A 20450-nucleotide genomic window follows, 5' to 3' on the forward strand; every position below is an offset into this window, starting at 1 on the left:
AGAATTCAGCCAAGAATTTCCCCTCTATATGGAACAGCGCAGGTTGGCTGATGTATTCTTGGCTTTTCATTTTATAATGTTCCAGCATTGTCATCTGCTGCTCTAGTGCTCCCTCTAGTGGTAACACATCATATTAAGACAAACAAGTGCTGGAGATAGGAAATTGTAATTTTTGCCACAGATTCAGGATCTGAGGAAAATTAATGGTTAAAACTTTTAAGATTCTCTCTGACCTTCCAAGTAGGTTTAACAGAGCGTTTATCCTTATCGCTGGAGGTCAGACTGGCATCCATGTATTGCTGCATGTCAGAGTATCCCTCATCCATGAGACAGAACGCATAGGATGAGCCTGGATTCCACTGAGGAGATATAGCTGGCTGCTGGCAGGTTCTATGGTGTGGGAATATGAACTGTAGCTCCCAATTCACACACACACTGGGGATCCCTTGAGACACTGCAGGCAGCTTCCTATGATTGACTGTATCTCTGGAGTATTGTGACTCAATGGCATGGCTGTAAGTGTGGGGTGTATGAGATCTCTCTGTATCTGCAGGTCACACACACAGTGACTTCATCAGGGATGGAGATTAGTGTGTAATCATGTCTATTTTATAGGAAAATGTTTATCACAATTTACACTGTAAAGTTTATACATATAACAATATAATTACCTGTGAGAGCCAAATGGGAAGCGTGCACCGAATCGCGGCGGACAAAATGGCGCAGTCGGCGTGTATGTCTCGTAGCGCGCATGAGCAAAGGAGACGTATAACATGATTGGGAACACATGCGTTCCACATTTTACACCAAACCAGGTAAGTACATAGCCAGGGCTGATCTTGCTGGAACAGTGTCTAAGCTGTACAGTATGAGTATTGTAATTTTACACAAACGCTGTAGCACAAAATACATCACAAAATCAATATGTCCCATAACGCACATGAGCAGACAAGGAGTATCATATGCCTAAGAGACACTTGCGTTCCATAACCGGCGCAGGCATGATGAGAACACACAGGTAGCGACACATTATTTCATGAAAGCCAAGCAATGGTGTTATCAGAACCATACCTAAATCTTATCGGTTCAACAATGAACGTATGAACCCATAAGATTTATTATGGTTCGGATCATTGCGCTTGTGCTACATTGTAACAGGTGTGTTCCCGATCATGTGATACCGGTACGTCTCCTTTGCTCATGTGTGCTATGAGACATACATGCTGACTGCGCCATTATTCTGTGCACAGGTAATTATATTGTTATATGTATAAACTTTACAGTGTAAATTGTGATAATAATTTTCCTATGAAAGTGACATCACACTAATCTCCAGCCCTGAAGAAGTCACTGTGTGTGACAACACGCGTCGGGCCCGGACCAGGGCATCAGCTCCCATGATCCTAGGGTGATGAGTTACTTCTTCTGTTCCATATGCTTTGGCTTTTCTTTTGTGTCTTATCACTTGATGCGTGCAGGGACATCACCCACACTCCTGCTTGCACAATAGCACTGTCTTTTTGGATTTAACTTAACTGAATGACTATTACAAAACTAAGTGCAATCTCAGATCTGAAGGATCTCGTGACCCCCCGTGGGAATGAAGGAACTTGTGGCAGTCGGCACTTCTGGTAAAACAAAAATTCTGTTTATTGATAATCTTGATAAAGAGTCATCACAAAAGTCCATAAAAATGCATACAGGACACACAGTCTGACGCGTTTCTGGCCTTACCGGCCCTTAATCATAGATAGTGTGTATGAGGCCAAGCAGGGAATTTATGTGAGAACCTCCCCTCCCACTCCCACCTGCTGGCTAATTTATGCTTCACATAGAGAAACACTGATACAAAACTAGTATAAAACACACAGAAATACACAAAAAGTATCTAATAGTTTAGTAAAAGATCCATTCTATGATTTCAGCCATTTGGAAAAGATGTAGCTAGCATAGGTATCCAATCCCCCTCCGGATTGAGTAATTTTTGTCTTCTATCTCCTCCACGGTCGGGGCAGGACACCCTTTCTATGCCAGTGATACTTAGTGCAGACACATCACCTGCGGGAATGGAAGAAAAATGTTTTGAAACATTAGAAGCATTTCTGACCTTATTGTGGGTGGCTCCATAAATGTCTTCTCATTTTTCGTTTGGTACAGCCCACATACCCAATGTTACATATCTGGCATTTAATAAAGTATACAATCCAGGTGGTGTTACAGGTAATAAAGCTACGGACTTGGTGTTCTTGATGGTCTATGTTGCTGTGCACATGCTGCGTTTGTTCTTTATGCTTGCAGCAAGTACATTTTCTGCCGCCACGGGACATGCAGGAGTAAGTCAGCCCCGCGGGTATTAAGGTGCAATAGGACAGTTTTAGTGTGTGCAACTAAGTATAAAGTGGCCTTTCTCAAGCTTACAATACTGCCATACATCGTGACCTATAAGGTAACAACAGAATTACTTCCGGGTTCATATCCCCGGTGACCGATACAGCGTTCATGTAAACAATAAACATTTCCAAACATTTCAAAATGTGGGTAAAAATGCTAATAAACATAATACAACATATGTTAAAGTAGCCAGGGAGACATCAAACCAATCTTCACAATCCAATACCATTCATAAGAATAGATGGAGATACCCATCAATGCATTTCTATCAATACGAGTTCTGGCTGGGTTCACACGCTGTAACTGTGCGGCTGTATTTTTTATGCGGCTGTAAATGTGCGGGTGAAACTACGGCCGTGGGAAAAAATAGACATGCGGCTGAAAACATACGGTCATTTACTTGGAAATCTGGTTCAACTAAAAATAACAAATAAAATGTTAAGAAAGTGATGCAAACACCTCTGGATGCATCTGGGAAAGCAGGGAAACAGTTTACATGAATCGCTATTACCGGGGTTTGCGATCCTCTGCACTATAGCCGATGTCTCTCATGGTTAATATATTGAATTAATAAAACACATTTTCGTTGTAATAAAGTCCCTTTCATTGTTCAATAATTAAATTTAAACGATTCCATCATTTTGCAATTAAATATACTGTTAAAATAAATATATATATAAATAAATGTATAGTTATATATACATTTATTTTTTGACAGTATATTTTATTGCACAATGATGGATTCGTTAGAATTAAATTATTGAACAAAGAAACTGAATTTATTTCAACGAAAATGTGTTTTATTAATTAAATATTAATTAGTACAGGAAGCTCCATAAGCCGTTAATTCATATGCCGGCAATAGAGCTTTCTGTACTAATCATCACTTTACTTTAATTAAAACATCAAATGTTTCTTCTAATTATGTTATCACAATAGCATTATTAGAAGAAACATTTAGAATTATATGTGCGCTCAGCTGATTGGCTGTTCGGCTGAGCGCACATATAATTAGCGGGTCCGCAGCACAGTGACTTCATTGTGCTGCGGACCAGCGAAGAGGACACATCGGGGTGAGTATAGAGCTCTCCCCACCCCCTCCCCTGCACTGCACCCCTCCCAGCAAGGAAGGGGGGGTCACTTAACCCCTTCCTTGCTGGGATGGGGGCAGTCTGACATCAGTCTGGCCCCCAGGGAGTTAAGGGGGATGCAATACATTATCCCTTAACCCCTTGGGGGTCAGACTGTAAGCAGCGATCTGTAAAGATGCTGCATACTGTAAGGAGCACAACACCGCTCACAATGATGGGTGTTGTGCTCCTGTTTGTGTGTTTTTTGTGTGTTTCTCCCTTTTTGTTTTTCAGATATCGGTATCCTGGGGATTACGTCGGATTCCGTGGACTACGTCGATGACCAGCGGTTTTTTTTTGTTTTTTTTTTATAAAATGGTCAATGAGGGGTGTGGGGGTGTTTTTATTTGAATAAAAAAATTTTTTCACTTCTGTCTTGTCTTTATTTCTTTACTTTATAGACTTAGTAGTGGAAGCCATCTAATAGACGGAATCCATTACTAATTCAGGGCCTAGTGTTAGCCGGTATAAAATGGCTAACACTAACCCCCCATTATTACCCCAGTACCCAATGCCACCAGGGGTACTGGGAAGAGCCGGGTGCCAGTGGTCCCGGAGCGTCAAAATTGGCGCTCCTGGACCGGGCAGCAGCAGGCTGGTAAGATTTAGGCTGGGGAGGGCCTAAACCAATGGCTCTTCCCACCCTGGTGTAACCAGGCTGCTGTCGTTTGGTTTTTAACCCGGCTGGTTATAAAAATAGGGGGGACCCTATGCGTTTTTTTTTTTACATAAATAAATAATTTAAAAAAAACGCATAGGGTCCCCCCTATTTTTATAACCAGCCGGGTTAAAAACCAAACGACAGCAGCCTGGTAACACCAGGGTGGGAAGAGCCATTGGTTTAGGCCCTCCCCAGCCTAAATCTTACCAGCCTGCTGCTGCCCGGTCCAGGAGCGCCAATTTTGACGCTCCGGGACCACTGGCACCCGGCTCTTCCCAGTACCCCTGGTGGCATTGGGTACTGGGGTAATAATGGGGGGTTAGTGTTAGCCATTTTATACCGGCTAACACTAGGCCCTGAATTAGTAATGGATTCCGTCTATTAGACGGCTTCCACTACTAAGTCTATAAAGTAAAGAAATAAAGAAAAGGCACAAGTTAAAAATTTTTTTTATTCAAATAAAAACACCCCCATACCCCTCATTGACCATTTTATTAAAAAAAACAACAAACAACCGCTGGTCATCGACGTAGTCCACGGAATCCGACGTAATCCCCAGGATACCGATATCTGAAAAACAAAAAGGGAGAAACACACAAAAAACACACAAACAAGAGCACAACACCCATCATTGTGAGCGGTGTTGTGCTCCTTACAGTATGCAGCATCTTTACAGATCGCTGCTTACAGTCTGGCCCCCAAGGGGTTAAGGGAGGATGTATTGCATCCCCCTTAACCCCTTGGGGGCCAGACTGATGTCAGACTGCACCCATCCCAGCAAGGAAGGGGTTAAGTGACCCCCCTTCCTTGCTGGGAGGGGTGCAGTGCTGGGGAGGGGGTGGGGAGAGCTCTATACTCACCCCGATGTGTCCTCTACGCTGGTCCGCAGCACAATGAAGTCACTGTGCTGCGGACCGGCTCATTATATGTGCGCTCAGCCGATCAGCCAATCAGCTGAGCGCACATATAATTCTAAATGTTTCTTCTAATAATGCTGTTGTGATAACATAATTAGAAGAAACATTTGATGTTTTAATTAAAGTAAAGTGATGATTAGTACAGAAAGCTCTATTGCCGGCATATGAATTAACGGCTTATGGAGCTTCCTGTACTAATTAATATTTAATGAATAAAACACATTTTCGTTGAAATAAAATCAGTTTAGTTTTTTAATAATTTAATTCTAACGAATCCATCATTGTGCAATTAAATATACTGTCAAAAAATAATTATATATATAAATATACATTTATTTATATATATATATATTTATTTTAACAGTATATTTAATTGCACAATGATGGATTAGTTTAAATTTAATTATTGAACAACGAAAGGGACTTTATTACAACGAAAATGTGTTTTATTATTTTAATATATTAACCATGAGAGGCATCGGCATTAGTGCAGAGGATCGCAAACCCCGGTAATAGCGATTCATGTAAACTGTTTCCCTGCTTTCCCAGATGCATCCAGAGGTGTTTGCATCACTTTCTTAAGATTTTATTTGTTATTTTTAGTTGAACCAGATTTCCAAGTAAATGACCGTATGTTTTGAGCCGCATGTCTATTTTTTCCCACGGCCGTAGTTTCATCCGCACATTTACAGCCGCATAAAAAATACAGCCGCACAGTTACATAGTGTGAACCTAGCCTTAAACTGTATACATTACCTATCCAGGCTACAGGGCTTCTCTTCCTCTGTGCTTCTCACCGGGTCCCGCGCACTCCAGCTTCAGAGCGGCCTGTCTCAGCTGACAGGCCGCTCAGCCAATCACTGGCCACTACGGTCCCGGCCTGTGATTGGCTGAGCGGCCTGTCAGCTGACACAGGCCGTCCTGATGCGCGGGACCCAGGGAGAAGCACAGAGGAAGATTAGACCTGCAGCCTGCATTGGTATGTATTCCTCTTTGGAAATACCGGTGTCTTAAAACCCCTCAGGGGGTTAAAAGGGTACTTCGGCCATTGGCTTTTTTCAGAATGCCCTGGGGGATGAGGCGGTGAACAGAATAACACCCACTTACCTTACTGGCTGCTCTCCCTCCCCATTCAGTTCTATCCGCAATTGCTGATACAACTGAATATACTGCTGGCAGGAGCTCCCTCTTCTGCCTCTGGGACTTCTGCCAGACCTGACAAGAGGAGACCAGAGCCCAAGAAGAAGAGCAGGAACCTGGACAGGTGAGCTTATCCCAAGAAATACAACCCCCATCATGCCCTGCTTAACAGTTCATGGTTTGAGTTGTAGTTTTGCAGCCTGTAGCTCTCCCGGTTGCAGAACTACAACACCCATCATGTCCTGCTGGCAGTTCATGAGAGGAGTTGTCGTTTTTCAGCTGGAGAGTCAAAGATTGGGAAAAATTGATTAGAGAGTCAGTCCGTTAATAATAGGGGACAATGGCACAGTACATGAGGGGGACACAGTGACACAATGCAAGAGGGGGAGGTCGTAGCACATTACATGAGGACAGTGACCGTTCATTGGAACACGGTGACACATTAGAGGGTGTCACTTTAGGATGCATTCACACTATGGGATAACCCGCTCTGGATTCTGTTGCTCGCCCCCACTTGCGCGCATCTCCATTCTATGGTGAGGCAGATAACGCCATCCACCCAAAGAATTGACATGTCAATTCTTTGGATGGACGGGTGACTGCATCTTATTTTTCTGTCTCACTCTGTACTGAACCCCCCTGCAGCTACAACAGATTGTGCAGGACCTTCCTGCATCTTAATCACATTGCGCAGGACCCTCCTGCAGCTTCATCACATTGATTTCCAACTTCCAGCAGCTCTTTCTTATATGGATTTGCTTTATCTGTGTTACTTATCTGCTAATTCTTCTTAAAGGCCCTATTCCACGGAACGATTATCGTCTGTATTCGGCTGATATCGGCCGCTACGAACGATAATCGTCCCGTGGAATTGAGTGCAACGATCAGCCAACATCGTTCATGTCGGCTGATCGTTGCAGTCGCTTGTTTTTCAACATGTTGAAAAACAAGCGACTGATATAGCAACGATCTGCTGCCGTCGCTCCGTTGAATAGGAGCGTCGGCAGCAGATGCTGCTATATCCTATGGGCTGCCCGGACGATCTAGCCATCCCCCGGGCAGCCCCCGCGCAGCTCCCCGGCGCCCCTCCCGCACTCACCCACTCGCTGCAGCCGCGTTGAATAGCGGCGGGAACGAGGAGCAAACGAGCGCTGAAAGCGCTCGTTTGCTCCTCTGACGACCCCTGGAATAGGGCTTTTAGGATCCATTGTTTTCTCTTTTGGTGGCTTCAGAGACAATTACCAGTGATCAATAGAGCTAAGGGTCCATTACACAGGGCGACTATGAGCGGTTTGTTAAGCAAAACACTGATAATCGGCCCCTGTAATATCATCGTTTGGTTGCTTGGTTTTCACCAAGCATAAAATCCTCGCCCATCGCTCATACATGTATTGTGTAATAGGGGAGCAATGAGTGATGAAAGTGAAGGGACGCACAAATAATCCAAATGATTGTTCGGGCAGCCACTTCCTCTGCCATCCGCACAATGTCTTAGCATCTAATAGCTTAGACAAACATTTGGCAGCATTTGGTGTTGTAATACCATGACATACAATCATCTTCCCAGAACTATTTAATATTGTAACTTGAAGAACCACTGTTTAATAGTCTGATGACAATATCTGAAAGTGCGGCTGATATAACTCTACAACAGAGACCATTCCTGGGTGAGGAGGCTAAATCCCATCACTGAAAAGGACCTTTCCTACATGTTACCTTCACTGTATAGGATAGGTAAAAAAGGTGTTTCTGCAGTATGGGAAATAGCCATTACTATGTGAGGGGGCTTAACCTCATCACTCACAAGGACCTTTCCTACATGTCACCTTCACGGTATAGGATAGGTAAAAAAAGGTGTTTCTGCAGTATGGGAAATAGCCATTACTATGTGAGTGGGCTAAACCTCATCACTCACAAGGACCTTTCCTACATGTCACCTTCATGGTATAAAATAGATGGCAAAGGTCCTTCTGCAGTATGGGAAATAGCCATTACTCTTCCCCTTTACAGCCGCTCCGGGCCCCTCCCCCTCTTCTGTCCCGGCATCATAGAGAGCAGGAAGCTACCATAGAAAGTAGTGAGTGTGTGGGGGAGGGGCCCGGGGGAGTGGGGAGGGGGCCCTGCTTGTGTCTACACCTCCCTGTCACCCTTCTTTCCTGTCTCTTTATAATACGATTACTGTATAGAGACAGTGAGCAGGCTGACAGGGAGCTGCAGTGTGCGGTACAGCTGGCAGGAGTCTCTATGCAGGGAGGCTGGATGGCCGGGCCCCCCTGATTCCAGTTTTGCCTCGGGCCCCTGACAGCTGTACCGCCAATACTGCCCTGATGGCGGCCCTGTCTGTATCTCAAAAGTCACTCGTCATCCTATTATCCTGTATTACCAGAGACCTGTCAGTAAAGATCACATTATTTATTCTACTGGGACTCATTGATCATTGCACCAGCACCTTCACACAGGCTACACCATCCTTGGGTCATTTCCCCTTTCTGTGGGTGGTGGTACGGACAGTCCAGGTGGGTCATCTCTCCACTCCGGACCACCGTGATAAGAGCCCAAGGGACCCATCGCAGCCCGGCAGGTCACCGACCATTGGGGAGCAATATAGCCAGCCACACACTAAAAGCAGGTGTGCCATCACACCTGTGTGCTGAGTTAGCACTGGCGTTACGACTACAGCCTTACCAGCTAGGCTATACCACACAACCAAACACCAGAGAAGTGGCATCACCAGGAACAACTTAACAGGCGACTGGTCGACGTACCACACTATGACCACCTCTACTCTACTCTACTTCAAGTACCTCCTCAGCATAAACGAGTTGAAGCACTATAGTCCGTGTGAAGATTTATCTATTTGCTACCAAAGTGTATTGTACAATTCAGAGACTGTACAGTAAAGCTGTTATATTTTTACATCACTGGGACTCAGTCATCCTTTCCTCCGCACCAGCAACTATACACACTAGCCGCACACCTTGGGTGAGGGTGGCGGTACCGATAGTCCGGGTGGGTCATTTGCCACTCAGGACTGCCGTGACAAGAGCCCAAGAGACCCATCACAACCTGGCAGGTCACCGACCATTGTGGGGAACACAGCCAGCCACAATACAAAGCAGGTACCAACATCACACCTGTGTACTAGACTAGCTCTGGCATCACGACATTACCATCACTGGCTGAGCTGTGTAACAACACCGACCAATCACCATAGAAGTGGCGTCACCAGCAACACCTTAACACGTCACCGGTCGAGCAGAGCTACCTCACTCTCTGCTGCCACCTCTGTCCATGTCAGGAACTGTCCAGAGCAGCAGCAAATCCCCATAGAAAACCTCTCCTGCTCTGGACAGTTCCTGACATGGACAGAGGTGGCAGAAGAGAGCACTGTGTCAGACTGGAAAGATTACACCACTTCCTGCAGGACATACAGCAGCTGATATGTACTGGAAGATTGGATATTTTTAACAGAAGTAAATTACAATAATTTTTTTTGTGAACTACCCCTTTAGGCTATGTTCACACTACGTATAAGTACGGCCATTGTTGCCATCGGCAACAACGCCCGTACTTTGTGCGGAGTGCAACATACCCTATTCAGCTATGGGACCCCGGCCGGAGCGTATACACATCGTATGCACTCCAACCGAGATCCCGCACGGGGCCGCAAATAACTGACATGTCAGTTTTCTGCGGCCGCAATTCAATGAATTGCTGCCGTAGGAAACCCTGTCAGTTCACACAGTGAAGCGAGCAGCTCCGGCACTGTGCGCTATGGGAGGTTCTGATTGCGGGCGCGTGCTGATGCGTACACATCAGAACCCTTCGGCCGGAAAGATCATCGGAACGGCCGGTCTCTTCTGGCGTGTGAACATAGCCTTAAAGTGGAAATGGGGGGGGGGGGGTGGTATTTGTATAGTTATATGAGATGGACCCCATAGTTGTATTGTGGGGGCATCTAACCCGCTAGGAGATGAGCGGTAATTCTGATAGCGGTCACTGACTGACTGTTAGCCTTACACATCCAGCAGGGCCTGTTAGCAGCCATGTAATAGAGCTGGATGGTGCGGTCAGGAACGGGCACTAATGGATACAGACAGATCCTATTGACTTTCCACCTCACATTCTGCAAAGGAAATGAATTTTGTGACAGATCATCACACACAGATCACCGACACAAGTGTGAGCCTGCAGATAGCAGCCGCGTATGGAGGAGGCTCAGCTCCATATATCACATCACATACATACACACATGCATATACACACACTCACATACATATACACACATGCATATACACACACTCACATACATATACACACATGCATATACACACACTCACATACATACATACATACATATACACACACTCACATACATACATACATACATACATACACACACACATACATATACACACATGCATATACACACACTCACATACATACATACATACATACATATACACACACTCACATACATACATACATACATACATATACACACACTCACATACATACATACATAGTTACATAGTTAATACGGTTGAAAAAAGACACATGTCCATCAAGTTCAACCAAGGAGGGGATGGATACAGGGAAGGGGGAGGGGCGATAGGTTCTATACATATGCATTTATATTATTTTGCTCTAAGAACTTGTCTAGCCCTGTTTTGAAGCCCTCTACTGTTTTTGCTGTGACCAGATCCTGTGGTAGACTGTTCCACAGATTCACAGTTCTCATGGTAAAGAAGGCTTGTCCCCTCCGGAGATTGAACCTTTTTTTCTCCGGGCGGAGGCAGCGCCCCCTTGTCTCTCCGGGCGGAGGCAGTGCCCCCTTGTCTCTCCAGGCGGAGGCAGCGCCCCCTTGTCTCTCCAGGTGGAGGCCGTGCCCCCTTGTCTCTCCAGGCGGAGGCAGCGCCCCCTTGTCTCTCCAGGTGGAGGCAGAGCCCCCTTGTCTCTCCAGGCGGAGGCAGTGCCCCCTTGTCCTTTGAGGGGGTTTAACCTGGAACATCTTTTCCCCATATCTCTTGTAGGGGCCATTTATATATTTAAATAAGTTAATCATATCTCCCCTTATACGTCTCTTCTCCAGACTAAACAAATGTAATTCTTTTAATCTCTCCTCATAACTAAGATGCTCCATTCCCCTTATTAGTTTAGTTGTCCGTCTTTGTACCCTCTCCAGCTCTAGAACATCCTTTTTATGAATCGGGTTCCAAAACTGGACGGCATACTCCAGATGAGGCCGCACCAAAGCTTTATAAAGCGGTAATATTATATCCCTGTCCCGAGAGTCCAGGCCTGTTTTAATGCATGACAATATCCTGCTGGCCTTAGAAGCAGCTGACTGACATTGTGTGCTGTTCTGTAGTCTATTATCTACAAGTACACCCAGATCCTTCTCCATCAGCGACTCTCCCAGTGTAACTCCCCCCAGGACATATGATGCATGTGGGTTATTAGTACCCAGGTGCATAACTTTACATTTATCCACATTGAACCTCATTTGCCAAGTGGACGCCCAAACACTCAGTGTGTCTAAGTCATCCTGTAACATCTGCACATCCTCCATAGACTGTACTGTACTACAAAGCCTGTAACATCTCCACATCCTCCATAGACTGTACTGTACTACAAAGCCTGTAACATCTGCACATCCTATATAGACTGTACTGTACTACAAAGCCTGTAACATCTGCACATCCTCCATAGACTGTACTGTACTACATAGCCTGTAACATCTGCACATCCTCCATAGACTGTACTGTACTACAAAGCTTGGTGTCATCTGCAAAGATAGAAACATTGCTGTTAATTCCATTCTCAATATCATTAATAAACAAGTTAAACAGAAGAGGGCCCAGTACTGACCCTTGGGGTACACCACTTATTACCGGGGACCATTCGGAGTAGGAATCATTGACCACCACTCTCTGGGTACGATTATTAAGCCAGTTTTCAATCCAGTTACACATTAAATTTTCCAAACGGATAGACTTTAACTTACCCATCAGACGTCCATGAGGAACTGTGTCAAACGCTTTTGCAAAATCCAGATACACGATATCCACAGCCGCGCCGCCATCCAGGCTTCTACTTACCTCTTCATAGAAACATATTAGGTTGGTTTGACAGCTTCTGTCCTTAGTAAAACCATGCTGGTTATCACTTATAATACTATTAGCCACCACATATTCCTGGATGTAGTCCCTTATAAGCCCCTCAAATAGTTTCCCCACAATGGACGTTAAGCTTACGGGTCTATAGTTACCTGGGGAAGTTCGAGAGCCCTTTTTGAAGATCGGTATTACATTTGCCTTACGCCAGTCCCTCGGCACAATACCAGTAAGCAAAGAATCACGGAATATTTCATACAAGGGTAGTGAAATTACAGAACTGAGTTCCCTAAGAACTCTGGGGTGCAATCCATCAGGCCCTGGAGCTTTGGTTACATTGAGTTTGTTTAATTTATCTTGGACCATATCTATAGTAAACCAGTTCAGTACATTACATGTGTTAGCTGCACTGGCCCCACCCACCTCAGTACTGGCCCCACCCACCACAGCTCCATCCTCTTTTGTATATACAGAACTGAAGAACCCATTAAGTAACTCAGCTTTCTCCTGATCCCCAGTTATTAATTCCCCGTCACCATTATTTAGGGGTCCTACATGCTCTGACCTTGGTTTTTTTGCATTAATATATTACATACATACACACACACATACATATACACACATGCATATACACACACTCACATACATACATACATACATACATACATATACACACACTCACATACATACATACATACATACATACATACACACACATACATATACACACATGCATATACACACACTCACATACATACAATCATACATATACACACACTCACATACATACATACATACATACACACACACATACATATACACACATACATATACACACACACACTCACATACATACACACATACATATACACTCACATACATACACACATACATATACACACACTCACTTACATACACACATACATATACACACACTCACATACATACACACATGCATACATACATACATACATATAAACACACTCACTTACATACATACATACATACATACATACACACATACATATACACACACACACACACACACACTCACATACATACACACATGCATGCATACATACATACATACACACATACATATACACACACTCACATACATACATACATACATACATACAAACACACTCACATACACACATATGTGAGTATACTCATACATGCATACACATACTAACATACATACATATAGTCACATACATACATACATACATGCATACATATAAACACACTCACTTAAATACATACACACATACATATACACACACACACACACACACACACTCACATACATACACATACTCACATACATACATACATACATACATACATACATACCTACATATAAACACATTCACATACATAGATATAAACACACTCACATACACACATATGTGAGTATACTCATACATGCATACACATACTCACATACATACATATACTCACACATACATACATACATACTCACATACATACATATACTCACACATACATACATACATACATACATATACTCACATACATACATACATACATATACTCACATACATAGATACATACGCTCATACATACACATACACACATACATATACTTATACCTGCATACACACATGTAGGTATACTCATAGATACATACACATCCAGCCTGTCACAGAGAATTGCCCTAAGGCTGGGTTCACACTATGCTTTTGCAATCCGTGTTTGCAATCCGTTTTTTGCAAAAAAAAAAAAAAAAAAACAGATGAAAAACTGATGAAAAAAACCGGATGCAACTGTGTGTATCCGTTTTTCCATTGGCTTCCATTATTTTAAAAAAAAAAAAAAAACTGATCAAAACTGATCAGTGTTTTTTTTTTTTTTTTTGGACGGACACAAAAATGAGGTTGACCACGTTTTTGTGTCCGTAAAAAAAAAACAAAAACGGATCCATTTCTTTTTATAATGGAAGTCAATGGAAAAACAGATCAAAACAGATGCAAAAAAAAAAAAAAACGGATTGTAAAAACGTAATGTGAACCCAGCCTAACTAAACTATCTACCAGCTTGGTATCAGTCCCAGAGAGTTTGGCGTGCAGTTTACTGACCAGGTCTCCTTTAGATGGTTACTGAATAAGGGGGCCCCGCTTGTCACAGTTCTGTACCAAAGATGGCGGTCGCTCCTCTCCACAAGTGGATTGGACAGGGCTCCTTAGCTGACTCTGAGCCTCTTCTCTCTCAGTAATACCCAGTATCACAGGTAAGTGTGGCTGCTCTCTACAGTAGATGGGGGATCCTAGAAGAAAGAGGCTCCACATAGATAGTGTCATGTCTCTTAGTCTGCATCTACTACAGTCAGCTCTCTCATCAAAATGGCGGCTCCAGGCTTCCCTCATCTGCTCCTTCTTCTTCCCTCAGGTCACATGTTCCAACTGTCAGGTTCATCTCCCATGACAACAACACAGGCTTTGTACAGCGACATCTTGTGGCCAAATGCAGAATGTCAGTTTGAAACCATAAATCACACATATTCGTATACCCAGTTATATTTCCCTGGTTATAGACAATGCCGCTTCACCAACTCACATGGCACCCCACTAGAGGTTGTCGTCCTCGCCAACCCTTCCCATACAAACTCATCTTAAGCAAATCGTTGTGGGGGTATACCAGCATTGGGCCTGGTGGTCCTACAGTTACAGACTCAGGGGAATAAGGCACATTCACTGGGAGAGGAGCTGCTGGCTGCACAACTCCCTCTCTGGATGGAAATCTTGCCACAGCTGGAATCTCCATTGGGGCCGGGACAGGGGCAACCCACCATTCCTCATCTAAGAGGGGTTTCTCCATATGGGCAGGGGAAGGCACCTCCCCCACAGCCACAGGCTCTTCAAAATTACAACGTCTCTACATGTTACTGTGAGAGTCGCCTAGTCCCTATTGGCTCCACCTCGTAGATTGCGATGGCAGGGTCTACCCTCCTTTTCGACTTACATGAGGCCTCCTCCCACCGTCCATCCAATTTCACAGATAGTCTTTTGGCCCTGACCATCACTTGTCCACCCGCAGCATACCCATCCTTTTGCACAGGTCTTGAGTTGGGGTGCACCAATTGTCTCAGGTGTGCCCCCACATCCCCATGCATCCCTCTCAGCCACCAGTTGTGTTCTTGCACCCATGTGGTGGTACTTGTCGGTGATGGGTCCAGCGGATTGGGCGTGTAGGGGATCCTCGATCTCTTGGCCTGCTCTCCCAAACATGAGCATATGTGTGGAGTAACCCCGTGTACCCTGCTGTTATAGGCCCACATCACTTCAGGTAGGTACTCTGGCCATCAGGCCATTTGGCTGTCTTCCAAGGTTCTCAATATCTGAAGCAAGGGTGAACTGCTCACATGCCTCATTTCCCTGAGGGTGGTACGGAGTAGTGTGGGAATACTCGATCCCATACAGCTGGTACAGCTCTCTCATCAGAGCCCCCAGAAAGTATGCCCCCTGATCTGAATGAATCCTCTGCGGACCCCCAACCACTTGTATAAAGTGTTTGCAGACCCCCTCAGCTGCAGGCTCTAGGGCAGGGGTGGGGAACCTTTTTCCTGTCGGGGGCCATTTGGAATTTTGCAAAATAGTTCGAGGGCCGTACAAAATAACATTATAAAAAATGAAAATAAACTCCCTGTTAATGTGATGGCTGGAAATGCTTTTCCTCGGCAATGCGTTTTACGTGGGCTGGTACTGCATTTGGTAGCATTATATTCAAGGGCACGGCATGTGGCAGCACGATATACAGGGGGCACATGTGGCAGCATTATATACAAGGGGCACATGTGGCAGCATTATATACAGGGGGCACATGTGGCAGCATTATATACAGGGGGCACATGTGGCAGCATTATATACAGGGGGCACATGTGGCAGCATGATATACAGGGGGCACATGAGGCAGCACGATATACAGGGGGCACATGTGGCAGCATTATATACAGGGGGCACATGTGGCAGCATTATATACAGGGGGCACATGTGGCAGCATTATATACAGGGGGGCACATGTGGCAGCATGATATACAGGGGGCACAGCATGTGGCAGCATGATATACAGGGGGCACAGCATGTGGCAGCATGATATACAGGGGGCACAGCATGTGGCAGCATGATATACAGGGGGCACATGAGGCAGCACGATATACAGGGGGCACATGTGGCAGCATGATATACAGGGGGCACAGCATGTGGCAGCATGATATACAGGGGGCACATGTGGCAGCACGATATACAGGGGGCACATGTGGCAGCATGATATACAGGGGGCACATGTGGCAGCATGATATACAGGGGGCACATGTGGCAGCATGATATACAGGGGGCACATGTGGCAGCATGATATACAGGGGGCACAGCATGTGGCAGCATGATATACAGGGGGCACATGAGGCAGCATGATATACAGGGGGCACATGTGGCAGCACGATATACAGGGGGCACATGTGGCAGCATGATATACAGGGGGCACATGTGGCAGCATGATATACAGGGGGCACAGCATGTGGCAGCATGATATACAGGGGGCACATGAGGCAGCGTGATATACAGGGGGCACAGCATGTGGCAGCATGATATACAGGGGGCACATGAGGCAGCATTATATACAGGGGGCACATGAGGCAGCATTATATACAGGGGGCACATGAGGCAGCATTATATACAAGGGGCACATGTGGCAGCATTATATACAGAGGGCACATGAGGCAGCATTATATACAGGGGGCACATGAGACAGCATGATATACAGGGGGCACATGAGGCAGCATGATATACAGGGGGCACATGAGGCAGCATTATAGCCAGGGGCACAGAATAATGCTGCCACATGTGTCCCCTGTATATCATGCTGTCACAGCTGTGCCTCCCGTGAACCCCCCGCACTCCCGCTCCTCATTCCCCCGCACTTCCGCTCCTCATTCCCCTGCTGCTGAGTCCCCCGCACTCCCGCTCCTTATTCCCCCGCACTCCCGCTCCTCATTCCCCTGCACTCCCGCTCCTCATTCCCCTGCTGCTGAGTCCCCCGCACTCCCGCTCCTTATTCCCCCGCACTCCCGCTCCTCATTCCCCTGCACTCCCGCTCCTCATTCCCCTGCTGCTGAGTCCCCCGCACTCCCGCTCCTTATTCCCCCGCACTCCCGCTCCTCATTCCCCCGCACTTCCGCTCTTCATTCCCCTGCTGCTGAGTCCCCCGCACTCCCGCTCCTTATTCCCCCGCACTCCCGCTCCTCATTCCCCCGCACTTCCGCTCTTCATTCCCCTGCTGCTGAGTCCCCCGCACTCCCGCTCCTTATTCCCCCGCACTCCCGCTCCTCATTCCCCTGCTGCTGAGTCCCCCGCACTCCCGCTCCTTATTCCCCCGCACTCCCGCTCCTCATTCCCCCGCACTTCCGCTTCTCATTCACCTGCTGCTGAGTCCCCCGCACTCCCGCTCCTTATTCCCCCTGCATTCCCGCACCTGTTTCCAGGTCTCCAGGGGACCTCCACCTATCGGACACAGCATGTGGCAGATGATGGCGCGGAGGACAGTCGTTGCGCCGCAGCGGTTGGCCGCTCTGATGAACGCAACCAATAAGTGGGAGTGACAGGGGATGCGGCCTATCGCACGGCGGCCTTGTGCCCGCCCACCTCTACACTGCGCTCCCTGACTGCTAAGGAGCGTGGTGAAGAATACAGCAGGGACATTTTACTATCAGCCGGGGGGCCGGGGGCCGGATCGAAGGGCCTTGCGGGCCGGATCCGGCCCGCGGGCCGGACGTTCCCCACCCCTGCTCTAGGGGAACAGATGCCTGGAAGGTCTGGACAGGAGCACAGGGCCGACACTAGAGACATGCCTCGTTCACCATGTCTCCCAAGTAGGGGCAATATACTAGCCGTTGGGGCCATTTTTATGTTTTGACGCTTCCAAAGTGGGTGCCCGTCTTGTGGGCTTCCTGAGCACTGCCCAGTCCCAATGACTTGGGAATAACAATCTGCTGCCGGTATTGCAATTCTGAAGGTAAGTATATTACCCGATACAGGAGGACCTGAGTAACACTCAGTTTATCTCACTGCCTCTGCAACTTCTGGCCTTCAGGAGTCAGCAGGCCTGCTCTTGGTCCGGACCCATTGTGTGGTACTCGGCTACTTTGGTGGCAATCCGTGACGTCAATTCTGAGGTGTATCACTTGGCCAGAGGTGTTAGTTGTCATGACGTCAGTGCTAGTCCAGCACACAGGTGTGATGTTGATGCCTGCTTTTACATATGGACAGTTGTAGTGTTCCCCAAATGGTCGGTAACCTGCCGGGCTGTAGTGGGTCCCTTGGGCTCTTATCACAACAATGGCAACTGACCCACCTGGACAAGCGGTACCGCTACCCACAGAAAGGGGAAGAATAACCCAAGGTGTGCGGTAGTGTATATAGGTGTAGGTGCGAATAGAAGATGACAGAGTCCATGCATAGTATAAAAAATATGAAACTTTTCAAGTTTAAACTACACATTGTAGACAGTATAAATACTTTGGTTCACAGACTTGAGTGCTTGGATTAAGTGCTTGAGGGAGGTGCTTGAAAACAGCGGAAAAGGTAGATGCAGTAGAAAGTAGAGGAGTGGAGTTTGCCACAGGAGCCCCAACCCAGTGTAGCTGCATACTCTGCCGGAACTTAGAGATATCTTAAGTTAAGTGATACTTGTACTTGTGTTTAGACCATGTCTGACCACCTTCTGCCCCCTGGTATCATAGAACCTGTGCCAGTAGGGTAGTACAAGCCCCAGCCTTGGTTATCTGGGTGTAGCCAGGTGTCCGAGGTGTCCCAGTTACCTGCACAGCATTCTTGGACTCAGCCATCTTGGACTCAGTGGACTGGCGTTGGACTTACTCTCACAGCTTCATGAGGGGATCTCTGTCCCTCCTGTCACACAGTCCATGCTCTATCTTCCAATGTCTCCTCCAGCTGCTGTGACTTCCATGTGCTCTACCTCCTCCTTTCCTCACACAGGGCTATGCAGATTATCTTGCGGTGGCTGCGCCAGGCCAGGTCAGGTTGTATGGTGAGTTGGTGGTGTGGTGGTTGCTCGGCCAGTGATGGTAGTGTCGTGACGCCAGTGCTAGTCCAGCATACAGGTGTAATGTTGGTACCTGTTGGTATATGGCCGGTTTGTGTCCCCAAATGGTCAGTAACCTCCAGGTTTGTGAGGGTCCCTTGGGTTCTTGTCACGACAACCTGGAGTGGTAACTGACCCACCCGGATTGTGGGTACCACCTACCACAGAGTAGGGGGAAAATAAGCCAAGGTGTGCGGTGATGTGTATATAGGTGCTGGTGCAGAAAGAGATGGACAGGGTCTCATGCGTTTGTTATAAAAATAGAACAACTTTGCTGTAGTGCTTTTGCAGAATCACAGTATACGTTTTACAGACAGTAGCAATCTTTGGTACAAACTTGAGTGCTTGACTTAGTGCTTGAGGTAGGTGCTCAGAGAGGGTAGAAGTTGTAGTGCTCATAGAAGTTAGAGAGGAGAGGAGAAGAGTTTGGCAGAGGAGCCCTATGCCCAGTGTAGCCTTGTACTCTGACAGAACCTCAGTAGAAGTCTGTAGTGAAGTGTTTACCCATGCCCACATTTAGACTATGTCTGACCATCTTCTGCCTCCTAGTGTCATAGAACCCATCCTAGGTGGGTAGCACGAGCCCCAGTCATGGTTGTATGGGTGTAGCTAAGTGTCTGAGTGTTCCCAGTTACCTGCACTGCGTGGTAGGATACATAGACCTTCTGTATATGGTAGCTTTGTCATACCCGGATCATCTCCTCTTGGTTTAGAAGTCTGTCCCGCACTTTTGATACACGTTCCTGGCGTGGGCTAGGGTGTTCCTTGGTGGCTGCTCTCCCCTACTTGTGGCTTAGTACTGCATTGTAGAACAGGTGGTTCTAGTAGGAGTCTCTGGTGGAGCTAGTCTCTCCTGTATCTGCTTTAACTCAGCATCTAAACTGAACTACTCCTTTCCTCCTACAGGGGTGAGTGGGCAGAGAGAGGTGGAAGAGGATAGGTAGAAAAGAAAGAGCACCTCCTAGTGGTCATAGTG

This window comes from Dendropsophus ebraccatus, chromosome 12 (assembly GCF_027789765.1).
Source record: "Dendropsophus ebraccatus isolate aDenEbr1 chromosome 12, aDenEbr1.pat, whole genome shotgun sequence".
Classification (NCBI taxonomy): domain Eukaryota; kingdom Metazoa; phylum Chordata; class Amphibia; order Anura; family Hylidae; genus Dendropsophus; species Dendropsophus ebraccatus.